Genomic DNA, 20,287 nt, shown 5'->3' with positions numbered 1-20,287 from the left:
TGATATATGGTACTGCAGATGCTGTAAGGATTAATATTTCCCGGTCCAAAACTTCCTAAATACCTGCACAGTACTCTGAACTCTCTGGCCTTTTCAAACATTAAAGCTATTTTTCATTCCTTCAAATCCCACAGGTTGAAAAGGTTTTCATTTTTCAAGTTTATGATTGCATTGCAGATCTCTGCAAATGAGAAAAGAAAAAAAAAAGATAGCTTATAACTTATTGATGTATTAATTACAAGGTTAGGAAACACAAGGCTTAATAATTAAGATTTTATGGGCCTAGCATGTCTGCAAATATTCCATTTTATTTCAAAAGGCCTTTTTACAGAAATACTGAGATAAATGTTCAGTTAAAAACAAAGAAAAAGTAGGGAAGTAATATTTCAAACATTAGTAGCTTTATACATTAGGTAAAGGGATGGATCTTGGAAATTTAATATTAAAATATCCTTGTTATATACATAAACATATATGTATATAAATATATATATATGTGATTGTAAATAAATACATAACATAGTATTCCATTACTCCATTTACCATATGTCTAAGAAGAGTAAAGGATTCTACTTTTCTTTTTACTGAGTATTACAGGATAAAATCTGGCAGTAGAAAAAATAGCTGCAGCATTAGCCTCTAACAGTTTTATAAAGCTTTAATAAAACAGGAGGGATAATTACACTGATATACTTTGTTCTATCATAGAATGTAATAATACAGAGTTGCCCAAGTGTTTAAGAATTTAGGCTCTTCAGAGAAGATGAGTATCCATATGCAATGAAATTCTACAGTGCTATTTTACTAGATTGTATAAATTGCTTCATAAATCAGGTTAGTAAATTATACTTGGTCTTTCTAAATAAGCCTTCAACGCAGCAGGAGTTTAAATATCTTTTAAAATACTATGCAAAAATCTTGCTGTGAAGAGAACTACTGCCTAAATATATTTGTGAAGAAAAGCATCACTTGTAGGTACAAGCAAAACAAGGTGCTTCATCAATTATTTAATACGTCATTTGCATATATAATTTGTAAAATAACCAGAAAAAAAGCATCCGTTAAAATATGTAAAGCAAGACATAATCTGATTGAATTATGGATGGTTAAAATGAATTGTTATCCAGCTAGGAAGCTGAAACTGCCATTAAATAATTTTCATATACAATTATAGTACATTACTGATTATCTAAAGTGAGCGTTCATACTGTAGGCTAAATTGACATTGAATTCTGTTATTTAAAAGTCAAATGCTTAAGTATCAGCAACCTGCTTTTAGCAAAGTACAATTCTGTATAAATTAACTATTCATATGAAATTTAAATATAAACCTTAATACTTTTATATAGCTTCTTTGGCTTAACTCCTGTGGACAGCTCTGTTAAAAATATAGATGTGGGCAGTAAATAGGTTGGCAAGAGGAAATCTCTGTAGATTCAAATAATGTATGTAAATTATTAAGCCATTCAGAACTTGTGGGTGGTTGAATTCAGACTTCTGAAACATAAAAAAGCATTAAAGCATTCTTAATTAAAGAAAGTAGTATGACACTGGTATATGCAGTGAAGGTGTGCTGCAAAATGTAGATACCCTCACTGCCAGTTTCTTTGGAAGATTCAGAGACTTCCCACTCCCTGCATGGGAATTTCCACTTCCCACAGAGGCTAACATTGCAGTTTTTAAAGTTTAACACCAGCTGCATAGTTCGTGCACATTGAATCAGATTTTCAGATCCCAGTTTTTTAAATCCATGTTAGGGAAAAATATCAGTTTGATAGAAGGTCTCACACTATTCTACTTTTTCAGAATTTGTTCTTTATATTGTGAAACATTGGAAAATAATTTAAACAGGGTTGGCATAACACCTTGCTGTCAGTTGTTAGCCTGTCACACTGGAACATATCTATTCTTGCATGTGTTCTGAGCAGAACTGCAAAGCGCTGGTGTCAGATATGTTTGGGACTGGAGAGTTTTGTTAGGTGACAGCCAATTTATCAGCTTCAGACCAGTTTGAGTGCACTACTCCTTCTTCACTTGGAAGAAAGAAAGTAAAAAATATTACCCAGTGCTTGAAAAATGTATCAGTTTCTTCAAAAAAGTGTATTGAAGAGCTTGAAATATTTTTGAAAGGGTCAAAAAACAAACAAACAAAAAAAAACAACTAATACTGAAATGAATGCATTGGGTTCTATTTGAAAGGAAAGGACTAGCTGGTGATTTAGAGGGGAAAAATTATTCAACATGATGTGTCCTTCCACTGAAATGGCAGTGGAGAAACTGTACTGTGGAGATTGTACAGTTCTTTAAAAAATAATAATTAAAAAAAAATCAAATACATTACATATATATATAAATAGAAAGAACAATCCAGAAAAACTCCAAAATGCCTGGTTATACATCTGCATACTTGATAAGAATTGACTGTAAGTGTGATGCTCTGGTCATAGGTATACTTCTATCATATGAACCATCTGAACTCAGAGAAGAGGGGCAAGATCACTTTGCCATATATCAAAGTAATTAAGGTTTTAATGTGCATGATGGTGATCAAAAATGTTTAATTCTAAGAAGTTTTAATCTAACAGGAAATTCATATCCATCAGTCCATATTGTTCTGCTAATGCAAGCATTTATTTGATTTCTGTCACCTCACTGTCACAACATTTTCTGCTTCAGGCTCCTAACATGAAAGAAATGTTATTGCATAAGCAAAAGAGATGTGTGAAAAATGTATGCATATCTTCCCTAGTTTAATGCTTTTGAACTGAACTCTGATGCTCAGTGTCTCTGCTAGAAGAGCTATAAAGTCAATGAATTATCAAATTAACAAGAGCAAAAAAACAGTATGGTTTCTCAAAACTTACATTTCATGTGGCATATATTATTTTATTCAGTATACTTTTTATTGCCACATCAGTTTTTTCTTCATGTTTTTGACAGGGAACCTGTTTTGTATTGAGAAGTCATGTTTCTTTCTTAACTCTACCAGGCCTAATTTCAGAAGTCTGAAAATGCACCTGCAGTACAAAATAACAGAGATTAAAATAAACTCCTTTGTCTTATTATGTTAAGATTAAAGTATAGCATGAAGCAAGACCTCCCTACTTGGATATTACTCTAAGTATTTATCAATTTGATTGATTCCTGTTGCTATAAAGGCAGAACATGCCTTGATTTTCAGCCAGGTTTGCTGTAAAATATTTTTTCTGTTTTTCGGTGCTTCACTTCTTATTCTCCCATTGCTGCTTGTAAGTACTGCATCTGAGTTAATTTTCTTCATAGCAGTGTGTATGGTGTTTAGATTTTTGCCCAAAACAGTGTTGATGACACACCAATGTTTCAGCTATTGCTGAGCAGTACTTGTATAGTTTCAAGATGTTCTTTTTTTTCTCACTTTTTTTTTCCTCACACTGACACACACACCACACCACGCCCCCAGCAAGTAGACTGGGGGTGGACACATTTGGGACAGATGACCTGAATTGGCTGAAGGGATATTCCATGTCCTATAACATCATGTTCAGCAATAAAAACTGGAGGTAGTCTTTGCAAGGTAGCTTCCAAACTGGCTGGGTTCTGGTCTGCTGGTGGGAGGTAGTGAGTAATTACCTTTTCATCACTTTTTTCCTTTTTTTTCTTTTCTTTTTTTTTTCTTCCCTCCCTTCACCTATTATACTATCTTTATCTCAACCCACATTTGTTTACTCATTTTCACTCTTCCAGTTCTCTCCCCCATCCTTCTGGGAGGGAAGTGGAGTGAGTGAGTGGCTGGTGGATGCTTAGTTGCTGGCAAGGGTCAGCCTTCCAATATTTAGAACCATTTCATTAACCAAATCCTAATTCTTTTACCAAATTAATAGTCTCCTCTAAATCTCTTTGCTCCTTCCATTCTATAGCCCTGTTGTCACATCATGTTTTTCCTCTAAATTGTTACCCAGTCATTTCTCAGTCCTAGACTCTGCCCATAGAGTGCCAGTCTTCCTCTGTCTCTTACTTCATTACTCCCATCCATTAGTCTCTCTTCTTCCCTATTTCTCTTCCCAGATCTCATATATGCACTCTGCATGCTGTTTGCCATCCTGCTCCCTAGCTATCTCACTAGCACTCTATCCCTTGCTAGTGCCTTTCTTCTTCAACCCATTTTTTTTCCTCTCCTTCTTGTCAAACTTTACTCTTACTTTCAAACTTCTTGGCAGATATCTTTAAATCCAGCTTTGTTTCCTCTATATTTGAACTGGGCAACTGGCTTCTCTTCTCAGGGTAGGTCTGATAAAAGGAGAGTTTTATTTGTACAGGAGAGTTTTAATTGAGAAAAGGAGAGTTTTAATTGTACAGGAAAGACCAGTTCTCGGCTTAGTATGCAGGACTGGATTTTCATTGGTCTACAAGTGGAGAGTACTACAGCAATAGCACACTTCAGAATCTTTTAGGTTTTGTTAAATTTGACATTTATTTGGGATGTACTTGCTAAAACCTGTTTCTGTAGATCACCTTGAATTATTGTTTCCCAAAGGCCTCCCACTTGGCCGTTTCTAGTAGGTTTTGGAAGTGCAAAAAGTACATCCTTGACATAAAGGTAACTTTTGCAACAAACGTAAGTTTACTCCTTTGAAGTATGGGGGTGCTAATGCCTTCCATGGAAAAGGTCATCTTCATTCTTTTTTGGTGTGGGGAACTGGATTTTTTCCATGGCTCTATCAGAAAAGAATTAGATGAACAGAGAATAATAATTTCTATTTAATAAGTATTTTAAATAAATCCAAGGCATACACCTGAAAATCTAAGTCCTAACAGCCAGTGTTTTATAAAGATACATACAAATGAAGGAAGAATTTTTAAAAAAGACAGTCCTGAGCAGCTTAAAAACAGTTGAAACCAGCTGCCTTGCATATGAATAAATATTTGTCATTTGTTGTTGTTTTGCCATCCATTTAAGTTCCTTCCTTCCCTAAAATTTATAATTAGACATTACTACTTTAGGCTTTGGAGATACATTATGCAACCTCACTGTTAAACTCCTGAAATATTCAGCAAAAGTGTCGCAGACATTTGTCAGCTAAAGGTGTGGAAACTCAAAATTCAATATTTGAGGAAACTAATATAGTGTATACAGAGAACAGAAGGAACAAAGCAAAAACTGTATACTTCCTTGGATGTTTTTCTTTGGAATATAACACAAGAAAAGGTAAAATCAGAATATAAATTAAAAAAAAAAAAAAGAATAAAATGTAATGGATATCTTTAGTTTGCAATGTAAAAGACAAAAACAGTGTTTACATCACATACTCATTTTACATAACCACATGTAAATGTAAATATAAAAGCTTTCATATGGGTATAATATTCACAAATATCTGCACAGCCATTTTTACAAGCTTAAAAAAAAAAAAGCTTAAAAAAAGTTTAAAAACTTAAAAAGCCTTCTTTGTCCCTAGTAAAGAGGAGAGTCTAAAGCAGAAATATTTTATTTAGATATATATTACAGAAATTCATTATCAGAGGTTTTTAACTCATGGTCTTAAAAAAAAAAAAAAGAAAGAAAAAAAAGAAAAAAGCCGTGTCAGTTTCTATTTCACAGTGTTTTAACTAGGAAAAAAGCTGACATAAAAACTTAATTATAAAGACTTGAATGGTTGTACAGTCTTTAGAATTCCCCATAGATAAGGGGTTTCACACCATTACCTGTAGCTGCTTAACTGAGGAAACGTAACAACTTTGCATGCAAACGAAAGAGGGCACTTGGGACCTCCTGAAACTATATACATGCAATATCAGTGCAAAATATGTGACCCTTGCTTCTCATGAATTATGCCCTCACTGTAACAAAACAGAGAAGAACAGACTCAACCTTTCAGTTTAGTGGTAGTAGCATCAAAAATACACAGCATGTTTGCAACAGAGGAAAAAAAAAAAAACAGGTAGAATGATAGTTTGAAGAAAACAGTACTGACAGCAAGAATTCTTACCTTAAGTGTATGTGTCTTTATTCTTCACAAGGTATAGCATGTCTGCTGAGAAAGATGGCATAAGAGAAGAAAAATATTAATCAAGTTTTTAAGACTAACAACAAATGTTATGGTACACATCCATATTTTTGACAGTTCCTTAGCAAAGTCTTTGTTGTTCCTCTCGGAAAAGAAAAAGGTCAGCAAAATTTATTGTATAATATGAACAATTCCGATTGCTTCGCTAAAGATCTATTCAGCAGGGGAAAGCAAAGTGATTGCTATTTTATGACAATCGTGTAATGGATTCACGTTTTAAATATATAAGGAGTAATAAATGTTATAAAAAAGGGAGATAAAAATACCTGATAGTAGATTCCTTTCACGGAATTTAAAAGAGCAAAGGTGATTTGAAATCTCTCCTATTAATGGTATTTGGATTAAAAAGATGAATTAGCATAATGGTAAATTAACCTTGTGATGAATCAAGAGTTGCTAAGGCCTCCGTGATAATATATCAGGATTATAGAGCTCAAATGGTTGTAGTGATGTGTACTACAGTTACACTTTATTACTTCTCATCAGACTGAAATTTCCCACCTATGACTGTACTGTCCCATGGAATATAGGTCATTATGGGGTGATACTTTTGTTTTTCTTGCATAAACTGTTCCAGTCGCTACAAAGATATTTATTTTAAAACATTGTGGAGACAGAGGAAAGGCTTAGTTGCCCTTCCTCATGGGAGAATGCCCTAACCAGCAGGCTAGAGCCGTTTCGTTCTTATTTTCTGACTTAGTGGTAAGAAATAGAAAAGGTTTCGAAAAAAAAAAAAAAAAAAAACTCTTTCAAAAAGAACACTTTCAAAGGCCTGAATTTTAGTTGAGTCCAGAACTGGACTTCTAAAGTCTGCATTAGGATGTACACATTTATAATTCACATGATAGATGTGTATAGTCTATTTCTTTGTGTCAAGTGTCAGAGATAGCTGGAAAGCTAACTCCAGTTCAGAACTGTGGGGCTCTGAGTCTTCATCCAGCTGACTTGGAGTGCTGGCATCATGGTACGTATCTCTGCAAAAGGTTTTACAGACATACTTTATCCAATAGAAAGGTAAATGATAAGTGCTTTATAATAAACTGTGGACAGCAATATTCAAGGAAAACTGTAGCCTTTCTCTAAAAAAAAAAAAAAAAAAAAAGTTAGTAAAGTCAGTTTGATTTTGAAATGTCCCTGGTATAAATCCAAGCCAGCTCTTTCCTATTTTATTTTACGCATGCATCAAAACAAAAGCTGAATTTAAAACTAGGAGTATCAAAATTAGTTAAAACTTTCTTCACAGTACCTGACTTAAAACTTATTTTGTCAGAATTCTTTTTCATCTTGCTAAAATGCTCATGCAGAGAGCACAATGATGTAAATAAATGAATTTAGAATGGTTATGCATTCCTTTTTTAGCATCGTCTTGGGTATGAGGACCCCTGTTATCTTGTTCTATGTGCTAAAATTCAGTAAGAAACATTGGTGGGAAACACAAGCTAACTCTTTGTGCTGATCAGAAATGTCTCATTATAAAACCACTGTAACCAGCTCTGCTGTGCCCTCCAGGTCATAACACTGACAGTCAGGGTGAAGACTAAGCTCTGTAGCAAACAACTAGGACAGCGCAGACTTCTTGCAATTTCTGAGAAACAGAAACTGGTTTTAAGTCTTGCCGTATATGGTAAGACTACATTTCTTGGCAAAGATAACTGAAACTTAACAGTTTTTCTACACTCTGATTTTCTACACAATCAGCATAGATTGAAATGGATCTAGAGGTTAATTATGAGTTACTTCATATTTCTTCCTGGCTGTACACTTCTAAAGGCACTCTATTAGAGGTGCAAGAATATGAAACATTTCATTTCATCACATGGGTTACTTTAAACAGGCTGTTTTGAAGAAGGGGTATGTTTTTTAAGTAGAATTAAGTTTGAAATTATTTGTTACTTTTTTTTTTTTCCCTTGGTGGCTTATAAATGTTTCCCCTTGGTCTCATCACACAAAGCTGCATGGGAAAGTGATTACAAGTACCCTGATTAAAATCTGTTCATTTTTTTTTTGTAGGAGTTAATTTCTTTCATTGGCTGAAACAACTTGCTGTTGTCTGTTTTGTGCCTCTCTATTGGATGTGGAGTAGTTCTTCAATAGACCATCTTAGAGAGCTCCTTTCCACAGTAGTCTCTCACATTCTCTTTCAGATGTAGCATAATCTAAACTGGGCAGGAGAAATGAAAGCTCTTGGCTGTGTGAAGTATGTGAACAATGCTCATATTTGCTTCAAGAAAGTGCCCTTCTAACTCCAGGATATTCATGACGGTACTTCTGAGGTTGAGTAGAAATCTTAGCCTACTTGTGCCAGAACTACCTGGCTATGGTTTAATTAAATGAGATACTATCTTGCACACTGACTGGCTTAGTTGCTTTAGTGTCTTAATAATGAAATATGACAAGATGTGTTTCATCCATTACCAGGAACTCTTTTATCCGTGAACTCTGTTCAAGCCAATATGGATCCTATGGCTTAACTTGGTTATAGTCCCGTGCATAAGCCCTAAACAATTCATTAAGTCCCTCAGACAAGTAGGTAAAAAAAAAAAAGTGGAATTAAAAATATGACTTGTTATTTTCAATAACAGTAATATTTTTTTACAAATCTCCTGTTATATCATTTTTGGAATTTCAGTATTTCCTCTGAAAAACCATGAAAAGCCCACACCAAAGCAGTTACGGTTTGCAGCTTTACAAGGCAGTGAGACAAGAGTCGAGTGCAATAACAAGGCAGCTGTAAGCAATGACTGCACCAACAAGGAGTTGAGATAGAGGGCATCGAGTCTATGTCAGAATGAGAGGTCCAAGACAGGCACAGACACAGCTGCTGCACAGGAGTTCGTGGTTATCTATTGGCCAAGGAATATTGCCTAGCCTGCCTTAGCTAAAGTTTTTGAATGGCCAGACATTATGTTTGGCATAGCATAAGCAGACCTTTACCAGCCCCTAGCTATACTAGGGGCTATCTGAACATATTCAGATATGTTCTGAATAAGCTAGATGTGCTCAGTGAGAGTTTGTATTTTTGCAGTATAATGCTAAAAATCTAGCAAGCTATTTTACTGAAAGGTGAATTGTGAGAAGATCTCTATACTTCGATACTTCATATGTTACCTGTGTTCAGTCACTGAAAACGGTGAGTTTATTTAAATTGAAAAACTATTTTCCTGCTTTTGGAGCCATGAAAAGTTTTGATCTATGTAATGTGTGGGTGATGTCAGGGTGTAGCCAGTCACTGGTCACTATCTGCCTCAGCAAGGCCTTGGCTCCAACAGCCAGTGTTTGAGCAAGGCAATGGCTGGACTGCAGGCAGTGTGTGTGTGAGGGGTGGAAGCACATTGTCACACACATTCATGCACATTTTATTACAGAAAAATATGTAACTGCTATCATTTCAAAATGACATGAAATCATAGTGCTCTGCGGGAGGTTTAGTGCATTTCTATGGAGCAGAACTGTTTCTGTTGTATTTTTGCAATTAATGTAGAGAAACCAAAATCAAATGAGACCAGTGTGGGTAATAAAATCTCTCCTACCTGTGCATTAGCTCAGTAACATTCCTCTTCTGAAAGACGTTCTAGAGGTGCTGAAATAAAAAAGAGACAATTCTGAAATTGAGGATCGGTGTATAACATTGAGTGAAGGTCACAAAGCTCTCCCTTTTCATGGTCAATGATACTTCCAGATAAAGATAATGATGTGAGCCTGTAAGAAAGAGCAGTGATACTTTTTAATCTGAAGCAGTACAGTCAAAACGGCAGAGGAAAACTATTGTCAAGTGATAAGCTGCTAGGATAATTTGTGGCTGCCTTTGATGAGCCCATTTTAAACCTTCTTGAAAAGTGCGCCCCAAAACAGGGTCTCTTTCACCTTTGAATGGAGGACTGGGATAGCACATTCTCCCACTTAATGTCTGGTTTTAGTTACTGGTTTGAAGCTGGAGGTCAGAGGCATGGTTTTACCTCTTTCTGATTCCTTAATATGTAGATAGTGCTTGTACCTAAACTATTTAGGTGCTGTGTTCCGTAACAAGATGACACCTAGTATGGAGCAGAATGTCTTTGCTTCCTCCTTTCCGTTTGCCTAGAGTACTAATGTAGAATAAGATAATAAGCTCAGATATTTTTCTGCTCAATTTCTCAAAAAACACGGAACAACAAATCTTAATGCCATTCTGCTAAATAGTGCTAATTTCTGCTCTTAAATAGCAGTCAGTTTTGATTTCTTAACATTGGATCTACAACAAATAATGTTTTTCTATTAAGGTTGATTGTTCTAGTTATATAAACTGTATTAACATAATTAAAGCAATACTCTAGTAATTAGCCCTAATTTATTCAATTTAAATAAAATTCAAATTGCCCACTTTTAAGTACATTGCCCATTTCCAAGAAATAAAACATACATTCATGCATGTCTTATTTCAGCTTCCCTTATTTGCAATATAGGATGAATAGATATATGTTTTAAGTATTATGCAAACATAAATGTGCCAAAAGTTATGTGATTAGAAGCTGCATTTAGAATAAAACTGAATTTACTCCCCTTGTTATTAATAAGTAGTTTATGTTTTAATTCAACAAGTGCTGAGTATATAGCTGAGGGTCTATTATAAATCCAGAACAACAAATAACAGGAGGAAAAAAAAAAACATAAGGAAGAAGAAGAGCAAACATAGCTTAAAACATCAATTAAAAGATAGCATGAGCACACTCTCCTTACATTCCACTTGCCATCTATTTGCTGGTTAGCTAGATGAAAAAACATGCTAAACCCCTTTTTCCTCAGAGATGTAAAAGGTACTAAGATCACAATAAACCACAGACAGCAATGACTGGACTTTTGACACATATCACTACACTCAGTGGATTTACAAATTTTAGAAACTTTGGCTCATCTCTAAGAAAGCTCTTACCCCTAGAGAAATCTCCTAAATGTCTAAAAGCTGAAGTCTAAATTCACCCAGCAAACTTTGAAACGGAGGAAAATTAGTCACCATCCCAGATCATAGCTTTAGTTGAAAATCCTTGCTTTAATTAGTCTGGACCCAGGAACATGCTCACACAGTGATACTGCTTTCAGGATCTGAATTATTATTTGAAGATTATTATCTGTGCCATACACGGTGGTATATAATGTGCCTTTAGAACTGCTTTGGATAACCACACAATACAGGATTGCAGGGTGTAAATCTACTGTAAGCAACCAGACAAAGAAAAATGTCTAACCTTTGAAAAGGATCCTTAATGACATTCCAAATTCATTACTACATACCTTTTTTTTTTTTTCTATTATTCAGTCCATAGAGGGTTTCATTGTGTAGTGTTACATGACAGCAACCTTAGACATGTCTTCTTTTACCTTTTGTCATAAAGTATGAGAATTATAATCTTGAATGTAGAGAATGTAAATGCACATCACAGGGTAATAGTAATTTTTAAGAAACAAAAAGAAAAAAGATAATTTTAAAAAATCACGTCTGAATTAAATTCAATTCTGTATTGCCAAAAATGTTTACAATTCACAGTACTTATCACATTACTGACTTTGTACAAATTCTGCAAGAACAAAGTTTTCAGACTTTCTGAGTCTGGACTTGTCCTGACCTGCCTGGAGCTGGGTTTCAGCTTTTTTAAGCTGAAACAGTAGTTGTCTACTGACCAGGTGACTGTTGCCTAAACTGCTTTGTTTTCATTTTGCTTTGTAGGACTGTGTGATGTATGATTGTTACACTATTTTTGATATCCTGTAAGTAACTGGTAACTTGGCAGTGGAAGGGTAAGCCTAATATGTAACACAAGGGAGAAAGGTAAGTATGTATAACAAGGGCAGATTCACTAAAGACAAATCACACTTGACAACTTTGGTTTGAGTTCACATAGACCTTAAAGATCACCTAGTTCCAAACCCCCTGCCACGGACAGGGATGCTACCCACTAGATCAGGTTGTCCAGGACCTCATCCAACCTGACCTTGAACACCTCCAGGGATGGGGCAACCACAACTTCTCTGGGCAACCTGTTCCAGTGCCTTTCCATCCTCACGGTGAATAATTTCTTGCTAATATCTAATCTAAACCTACCCTCTTTTAGCTCAAAACCATTACCACTTGTCCTATCACTCCCTGACAGAGTCCCTCCCCAGCTTTCCTGTAGGCCCCCTTTAGGTACTGGAAGGCCACTATAGGGACTCCCCCGAGCCTTCTCTTCTCCAGGCTAAATGACCCCAACTTTCTCAGCTTGTCTTTGTAGGAGTGGTGCTACAGCCCTCTCATCATCTTAATTGTTACACACAAAGCTTCTGTTCTTCATAGGCATGAGTTACTGTTTGATATTTTTGTCGTATAGTTCCTCAACAAAGAAACAGAAATAGACTGTTATCTGTTTTGTGAATCCATGGTTTGAGATAAACAAATATTTTTTGGCCTTTGTACTGATTTATCCAGTGGCGGTGAAATACTGTTTATTTGCTTCCTAAATTTCAAAGAGGAGGTGCAGAATGTAGCTACAGTAAGCTCTTGGGTTTGTAAACTGGTCATATGTATTCTAACTGTACATATTGTTTGTCACAGTTATTGTAGGAGTTGGGATTGTCAAATAAAAAATTAACTCACTATGCCTATTAAAAACATTCCATTATTCTTACCAATTCTTCTTCTATGTAATATTATGAACGTCATTCATAATACCTGGCCTTTTTAGATGAGAAGTTTGAAGGGTTATTAGTAGTAGAGGTAACACCTTGTTCAGAAATGCTAAAAGCATTGATTAAATCAGATGCATAATCTTGCTTTTAGCTTGCTACGCCACTTCCTGAAGCAGAACAAATGACTATTTTATTCTTTCCTCTTTTCCCTTTGCCATACACCATAAATATAAGCTTCCCAAAGACGTGGCACGCAGGAAAAGACTGCTAAATGTGTGTCTCTATATACAATGTCTGGAGGAGCAGTAGCAGGAGATTTATGGAATGTGATTAAAATATGATGCAAACTGAATATCCTTGAATATTAAGCCATAAAAACAAATAGCAAACAGATATCCAGAGAAAGATTAACTGTTAGTCATTAATACTTTGTGGCTTTGGTTAATTTAGTTTTAAGACATGCAATAGAGATTTTTTTTCCTGTTAACCAAATAAAACACAGAACCAAATAAAACATAGAAACACTTCTGACAAATATTTTCAGTATTTTAACTTCTTTGCTAATTTATGAAAAGTCTGACTTCTTTTGCTTATTACAGGGATATATATATATATATATATATTTCTAAATGCTCATGATAGATTTATGGAACCTATTTCAATAAAAAACCTGAATAGGAAATCTTTTTTTTTTTTTTTTTCTCCTGCTGGACGCTTACTTTGTTGTATATAAAGGTTTCTTTTTCTGTTATGCTTTACAGGTGCATGATGCCTAAAACATTTGTTTCCTCGCATCATGTAAAAAGTACATTTTTGTGAAAAAAAAATATATCTGGAATTAACATACTCTGTTTTCATAAATATTTGTTTCATTTATTTCATGTGTTTACTATTGTCTATCTTTACATTTTTTTCCAGTCATTAAAAGTTATCACTTCCACAGTGAAGTACTGCTAAAACCATTATAGAGATGTAAAGTATATTTATTTAGAAATCAAAGACTTGAGCGTAGCTCATAATAAATAAATAAATAAATAAATAGATCTCGGTTTGTTTAAAACAACATACTTGCTTTCTGGTAACCACGGCAGTGGTGTAAGCATTGCAAAACTTTCCATAACACTTGGGAAAGTACTTCTGTAAGCAGATAGAACTGTATCACTGCTGTAGCCCATAAGTTCTGATTTCTTTTAAAATTCTACTCATAAATTGTTCAACAAATAGGCTCAGAGACAAGTAGACTGAAAAACAGCTTCAGGCTTTTCAGTGGTGAGGCCTGGAAGCTAATTTTCTAACATGAATTATACAGTTGGTGGCTGTGGCAGCCTGAAGAAAAAAGAACCATGCCATGTTTAAGTACACAGTGTACCTGGCAGCCAAAAGGTCCAACCGTACCCTGGGGTGCATCAGGCACGGCATTGCTACCCGGTTGAGGGAAGTGATTGTCCCGCTCTGCTCTGTGCTGGTGTGGCCTCACCTCAAGTACTGTGTGCAGTTTTGGGCGCCACAGTATAAAAAGGACATAAAACTATTAGGGAGTGTCCAAAGGAGAACTACAAAGATGGTGAAGGGTCCAGAGGGCAAGACATATGAGGAGCAGCTGAGGTCCCTTGGTTTGTTCAGCCCAGAGCAGAGCAGGCTGAGGGGAGGCCTCATGGCAGCCTGCAGCTCCCTCATGAGGGGAGTGGAGGGGCAGGCGCTGAGCTCTGCTGTCTGGGGACAGCGACAGGACCCGAGGGAATGGCATTGAGATGGGACAGGGGAGGGTCAGGCTGGGTGACAGGAAAAGGTTCTTCACCAAGAGGGTGGTTGGGCACTGGGACAGGCTCCCCAGGGCAGTGGTCACGGCACCGAGACTGACAGAGTTCAAGAAGTGTTTGGACAATACTCTCAGACATAGGGTCCAATATTCAGGTGGTCCCATGCAGACCCACGAGTTGAACTCAGTGATCCATGTGGGTCCCTTCCAACTCAGGATATTCTATGATTCTATGATTCTATGTTCATACTCAGCATAAGACATTTGTTTTTTAGGCTTTGTATGCTACTTTATTGCTACCTCCTGAATATACAGTCCTACACAGCATGAGACACTCTTGCCTTGCCTGGCTGGGGTAGGAAAATGAGAATCAGAAAACAGATTTAAACAGCTTTCTAAAACATAACAATCACATAGATATTGCTTGTTCTTTCTAAACCCATTTCCTCCTTCCATATTTAAGTACTAATGTGTTGAAGAGTCTGAGTTTGTGCAGATGTAGGAGTTCTCACGTGGTAGCTTAAAAGCTGTTCCCAGTATCTTCAAAAGCAAATGGTATTATATCAGGGTTTGGTGTAGATGTCAATCAACCACCATTTCGTTCCTCTTCTGTGGCTCTGGATAAGCTAACTGACAATCCTTTATTTTAGAAAATATTATTCCTTTTTAACAACTTATTCCTTTTTTTTTTTTTTTTTTTTTTTAAGATTCCAAAAGGCCTAATGGGCAAGATATTAAAATATGAATACGTAGCTCTGTTTTTGCATTCATAAATCTCTGAAATACTCACATCACTTAAAACTTCAAAACCAAACTTTAAGATTCAATTTCAGATGTCTAGATTTTGAAAAGAGTGATTTTTCATGTCAATTATCAATATAAATATGCATTTGTATGATAATGAACAGTATATTGATGTTTTCCCTGCTGACAGGACAAGATATTATAATAAAAATGATTACTAACTAGCAGCAAGAGTTTCTCAACCACTGCAGGTAGCAATTTGATCTTGATAGATGCCTCCTCCTCAATAAGGTTACTGCAACAAAGTTCTCAATGCACTTCATTATTTCAGATATCTGTTTCACAATTTTGCACTTAACTTCTAAATGCATTTTTTGTTGTTGTTTTGTTTTGTTGTGAAATAGCATTTACCACTCACCTAGAATAGTTTCTGATTTGACTTTTTTTTTTTTTGTCTAAGTAAGTGTATATTGTTGGAATAATATTTCACCTAAAAGTATGAACCTAACTGACACATTAAAAACTGCTTTTGTTTGTTTGTTTTGGCATAGACTATTGAGTTGTCTCAGGACAAAAATATCAGAAGAATAATTTAAAGAAAATTATGGTCTAAAAAATTAATGTTTGTGACCTTAGAAAATGTAGTTGTTCAAAACTTCTCCTATGAAATAAAACTACTGCATCAAAAAGATTTTGATGTTTCCACATCATGAATAGAACATAAGCAAAATTACAGACCACAAACCCCGTTGCTGCTGCCAAACTAGCAATCTCTGTCATCAGAACTGGTTGTAACAGAGTTTGTCAATAAAGTTATATAGCCAGGTAATGTGCTGTTGTGTATTCTATATTGCAACATTTAACTCAGAAAAAGAAATTGTGAGTAGAACTATATTCTAGAGCTATTCTTCTCTTTCTCTTTTTCCTCATGCAGAAAGCAGTCATCTCAGTTCAGCTAGATAAACCCAGAAACAGCAGAACTAGCAGATAGCACTGCAATGAGGTTTTGATAGCTTTTATTGGTTTTAGCTTACATAATGTAAGTGCTCAACTAGACTTTGATTCCTAGAATTTGTGACAAGTTTTATAATTTGCTCAGATACTAAGCAAAGTGAAAGAAAAAGTTCTGGAATATCTCTTATCTGAGTGTATCGTAGCAGTGGAAGCAAAAGGACGAAAAAGGGCTCTGAGATTCACAAATGCAAGTCCTGGACTCTTCTACTGATGCAGGAGACAGTGGTTCATAAATTTTATATCATTACTGCATACAGAATTTCTCTGTGAAGCTTGGAGAGACCATACAAAGAAAGTGGACTAGAATTGAGATTAGGACTGAATAAAATGACAAATTTTATAGGTAGGCATGCAGAAATATAATTGGTTACACATTCATTCATCATGTAATTTTTCATAGTGTGACTTACGTCAGTAGTAACTCTGAAAAGAAAGACTATAGTTGTGGAAAATGTGTGTATTTTCAAAAGACTAAGCCCCTCCCTTATAGGCAGGGAGGAAAAAGTTCAGCATGATCAATTGAGAGAGGAAAGGAATTTATTTTTTGGACTTTTCAGGACTTTATTCAAGAATAAATTCTATTTCAATTTTTCTAATTACTTCTCAAACCACAATTAAAATCAACTGGAGTTCCTAGCCCCAAATACCTACAAAGTAACCCATAAAAATCCTACTTGTATAATTTCACTTTAATGTTTTACCTTAAGTGCAGAACACAGCATTGAAACTTAAAGTACTGCAATGCAAATTCTTTTTTAATGAGGAATCAAGACATCAGTGTTGTGTAAGAATTTTAGTTGTTGTGGTGGGTTAACCAGCTAAGGACCAAATTCCCATGCAGCTGCTCACTCACTTCTCTTCCTCAGTGGGACTGGGGGAGAAAATATGAGAAAACTAGTTGGTTTAGATAAAAGACAGGTAAGACACTTACCAATTACCATCAAGGGCAAAGCATTCTTTGGTAAAATTAGTTCAACTTATTGCCAATTAAAATAAATTCACTCCCACCTTTCTCTACCTGCCTTGCTTCAGCAGCACAGTGAGGGCATATGGGGGAGGTATGGTCAGTACATGGCTTCTTCTCTCTGCTGCTGCTTCCCTCTCCTACTGTTCATCCACTCCACCACGGATTCTTCATACAGGTGCAGTCCTTCAGGATAAGCCTGCTCCACTGTGGTCCCCTCCATGGGCTGCAGGGGAAGCTCTGCTCCAGTTCCTGAAGCAACTCCTCCCCCTTCTCTGACTCCGGTGTCCACAGAATTGTTCCTCATCCTGTTTTTTTGTTTGTTTGTTTGTTTGTTTTTTCCTCTCTCACACACTGCTACGCAGCATTTTTGCTCTTTCTCTAACCCATTTCCCAGAGGCACCGTCATTTTGTCTGCTGGGCCGGCTGGAACCAGCTGTGTCCAACATGGGGCAGCCCCGGCCTCTCCTCACAGAGGCGCCCTGCAGACCCCTGCTACCAGCGCCTTGCCATGGACACCTAATGCAATTCTTAACTCACACACTCGGAACAGACAACTGTGAGTTTTACCATGACTACCATACACGTAATGATTTTACATGATAAAAACTAACATTTTTAACAGGAGAGTTTCCCCCTTGGCTGGTATATCCTTAAAATGGCAAACAAACTCTGCATTTCATGATGAACAGAAAACTGATCTGGGAGAAAATGGAAAAGGATCTGGGAGTAGGGCAGTCCATGCATTTTGAGGTGAAATACAGGATCTAGCCATCCTAAGGCAGGAAAGAGACAGAGGGTGCTTCCTTCCCAGTGATTCTTGGAGACATCCGGTTGTAATCTGAACATAGACAAGGTAATGTGAACTGCTGCTGCTCCATATTTGCAGCTGCTCTTCTGCTAGTTACCCACCACTCCAGGTTTTCAAGGCATTAAAGTGCATGGGATATGTCATGAATGGCAAGCCTTCACTTTTCTACAAGAAGAAAAAATAAAAATAGCAACAACAAAGATCAAAAACCTACTATTGGGAAAAGAGGAAGGCAATTTATGAAGAGTTGTGGTTATCTGGTCTTCTACTTAAATAAACTTTGTGAATTGTTTTCTGCTTTCACCAATTGGCGGGGGTCCATAAAGACCATACAGAACAATCATGGGGTGATCTGCTAAGCCCATCTTCTTTCCATTAGGCTGTCTGAGTCCTTTCAGAAGCATCGGCCACTCTGCTACTGGTGGCTACTGCTACTACTTCTGCTACTGATGTGGCCAAGCCAGCCATACTGCTGGAACTGCTGGTCTCTGCCCATCTGTCCTTCCTTCCTCATTTCCAGCTATGGGACATTGTAGATAAAACCCAGTTATAGTGGTTCTTCATATTCCAAGGACAATTCTGATAGTGAATATTTCCAGTAGAATAAAATTCATCTTTTGTACAAAGTGAATAAAGACACGCGGGGCATAAAATCTGCCTCTATTCACAATGCTTCTTGGATCTCTCTGATAAGTAACTGCATTTTTGTTCAGAAGAATTGAAATGCATTGTCACAGAGATCTGAAATATTGTAGTATGTTGCTTCGTATGGCTTAGTTTAATTAGTGCAGTTGTTATTTTGCCTGGCTGACATTTTTATTTACATCAGTGTCAGATAGCATAGCTCCATTTCATGTATTTTTGCTTATCAGTGTGGGGGCCACTGTCCTAAAAATCCTAACACAGTAATATAATATGATTGTTACAATCACAACCTAACTAGATCTCACTTGTTTCTTTGTCAAAGCAATGGAATTGGCTTTTCACATCAGTAGTCCACATTCGATTCATGTTTCTATTTAACAGCTGGAGGCTGTCATGGGTGAAATGGGACTTGTCAGCCTCAGAAAGAGGAGCAAGCATTCATCTCTAAACTGATCTCAAAATGAAATTCTCATTTTTAAGAAACTCTGGGAGTGGCAACAAGATTGCAGAATATCTGTTTCAAGTTATCTAGGGAAAAGTATAATGACTTTTGAGTACATTTTCATGCTGAGCTAGCTTCAAAAGGCTCATGCACAGTATTTGATCATTTCTGTCAATTAATTACCATGAGCTCCATTTTACACAGACATAGAGCTGAACTGCTCTGATATTAGCTAGAAATGGGACACTGATAAAATGTATCCTGGACTGGTTTAATGATACAAGGGACGTTCTTCCATCAGGATGGAAGACTGTAGACAACCTGACTAATACAGATTTTCAAGAAGGACTATTTAAAATTTATCAAAAGTAAAGTGAATTCCTGGTTGAATTACTAATACCCTCATATTACATGACAGAATATATGAATTGAGCCATGAAACAGCAGATTACCTTAACAGTATACCTTCGCTAATGGATGCAAACAGCCATATCTTTGACTTCAGTTGGGAAATATTCTAATCAATAAAATCTCAGTTTTATGTAATGATTGACTATTTCAATGATGTAAGCAGCTGTTAGAAATGCATGGTGATTTTTAAAGGGTGATTAATGGGTGAAACCCCCCAAAGGAAGTTTTTGTTCTTCTTCTCCTTTGTACTGGGACTGAAACCATTGCTTATTCAAAGCTTGTCTCAGTTCAGTAACACTTTGAGGACCAGAATGTATTTGAGAAACCAATATAACCTCTTTGCCTCTTTCCCTCAGGAATTAACAGGTTGACATGAATAAGTCACCAGCTCTGTGTAAGAAGGAGGAAAAAGAATTAGGAATTATCAGTTTGGCATTTCACCTGAATAAACAGACGAACCAGAATGATTGAGGTTACATATTCAGTATAGAAGAGTGTATCTGACACATAGATGCCATGGAAAATTGTGATAAATGACTTAGTTTTTTTATTATTATTATTATTATTTATTGTTTGTTATTGTCATAATAAGAAGATTTGGAGGGAACAGTCAAAGCAGAATATGTTGCAGCCGACATCCAGCCTGCTAATCTCAATGAAGGGGGGAAAAGAGCCAAGCTGAAATAGTGTTTTAAATGTTTGTGCTGTATGTTTTAAAGATAACCAGAGTATGAGATATTGTATACAGCTGCACATCATTCTGTGCAAAAGAAAAACACTTATTTTGATGCTTTTTACTTCATTACTCTATAAC

At 36.2% G+C, this 20,287-nt stretch overlaps 1 protein-coding gene across 1 annotated transcript in view; it reads left to right on the top strand.

Moving 5' to 3' along the window:
- The window catches only part of CSMD1 (CUB and Sushi multiple domains 1), a 1,150,797-nt gene that overhangs the window by 746,936 nt on the left and 383,574 nt on the right, over positions 1 to 20,287 (top strand). The gene's annotated exons all lie outside the window — the stretch shown is intronic.

The sequence above is a fragment of the Cygnus atratus genome, chromosome 3 (genome assembly GCF_013377495.2).
Source record: "Cygnus atratus isolate AKBS03 ecotype Queensland, Australia chromosome 3, CAtr_DNAZoo_HiC_assembly, whole genome shotgun sequence".
NCBI classification, from domain to species: domain Eukaryota; kingdom Metazoa; phylum Chordata; class Aves; order Anseriformes; family Anatidae; genus Cygnus; species Cygnus atratus.
This window is presented reverse-complemented; position numbering and strand designations above follow the sequence as displayed.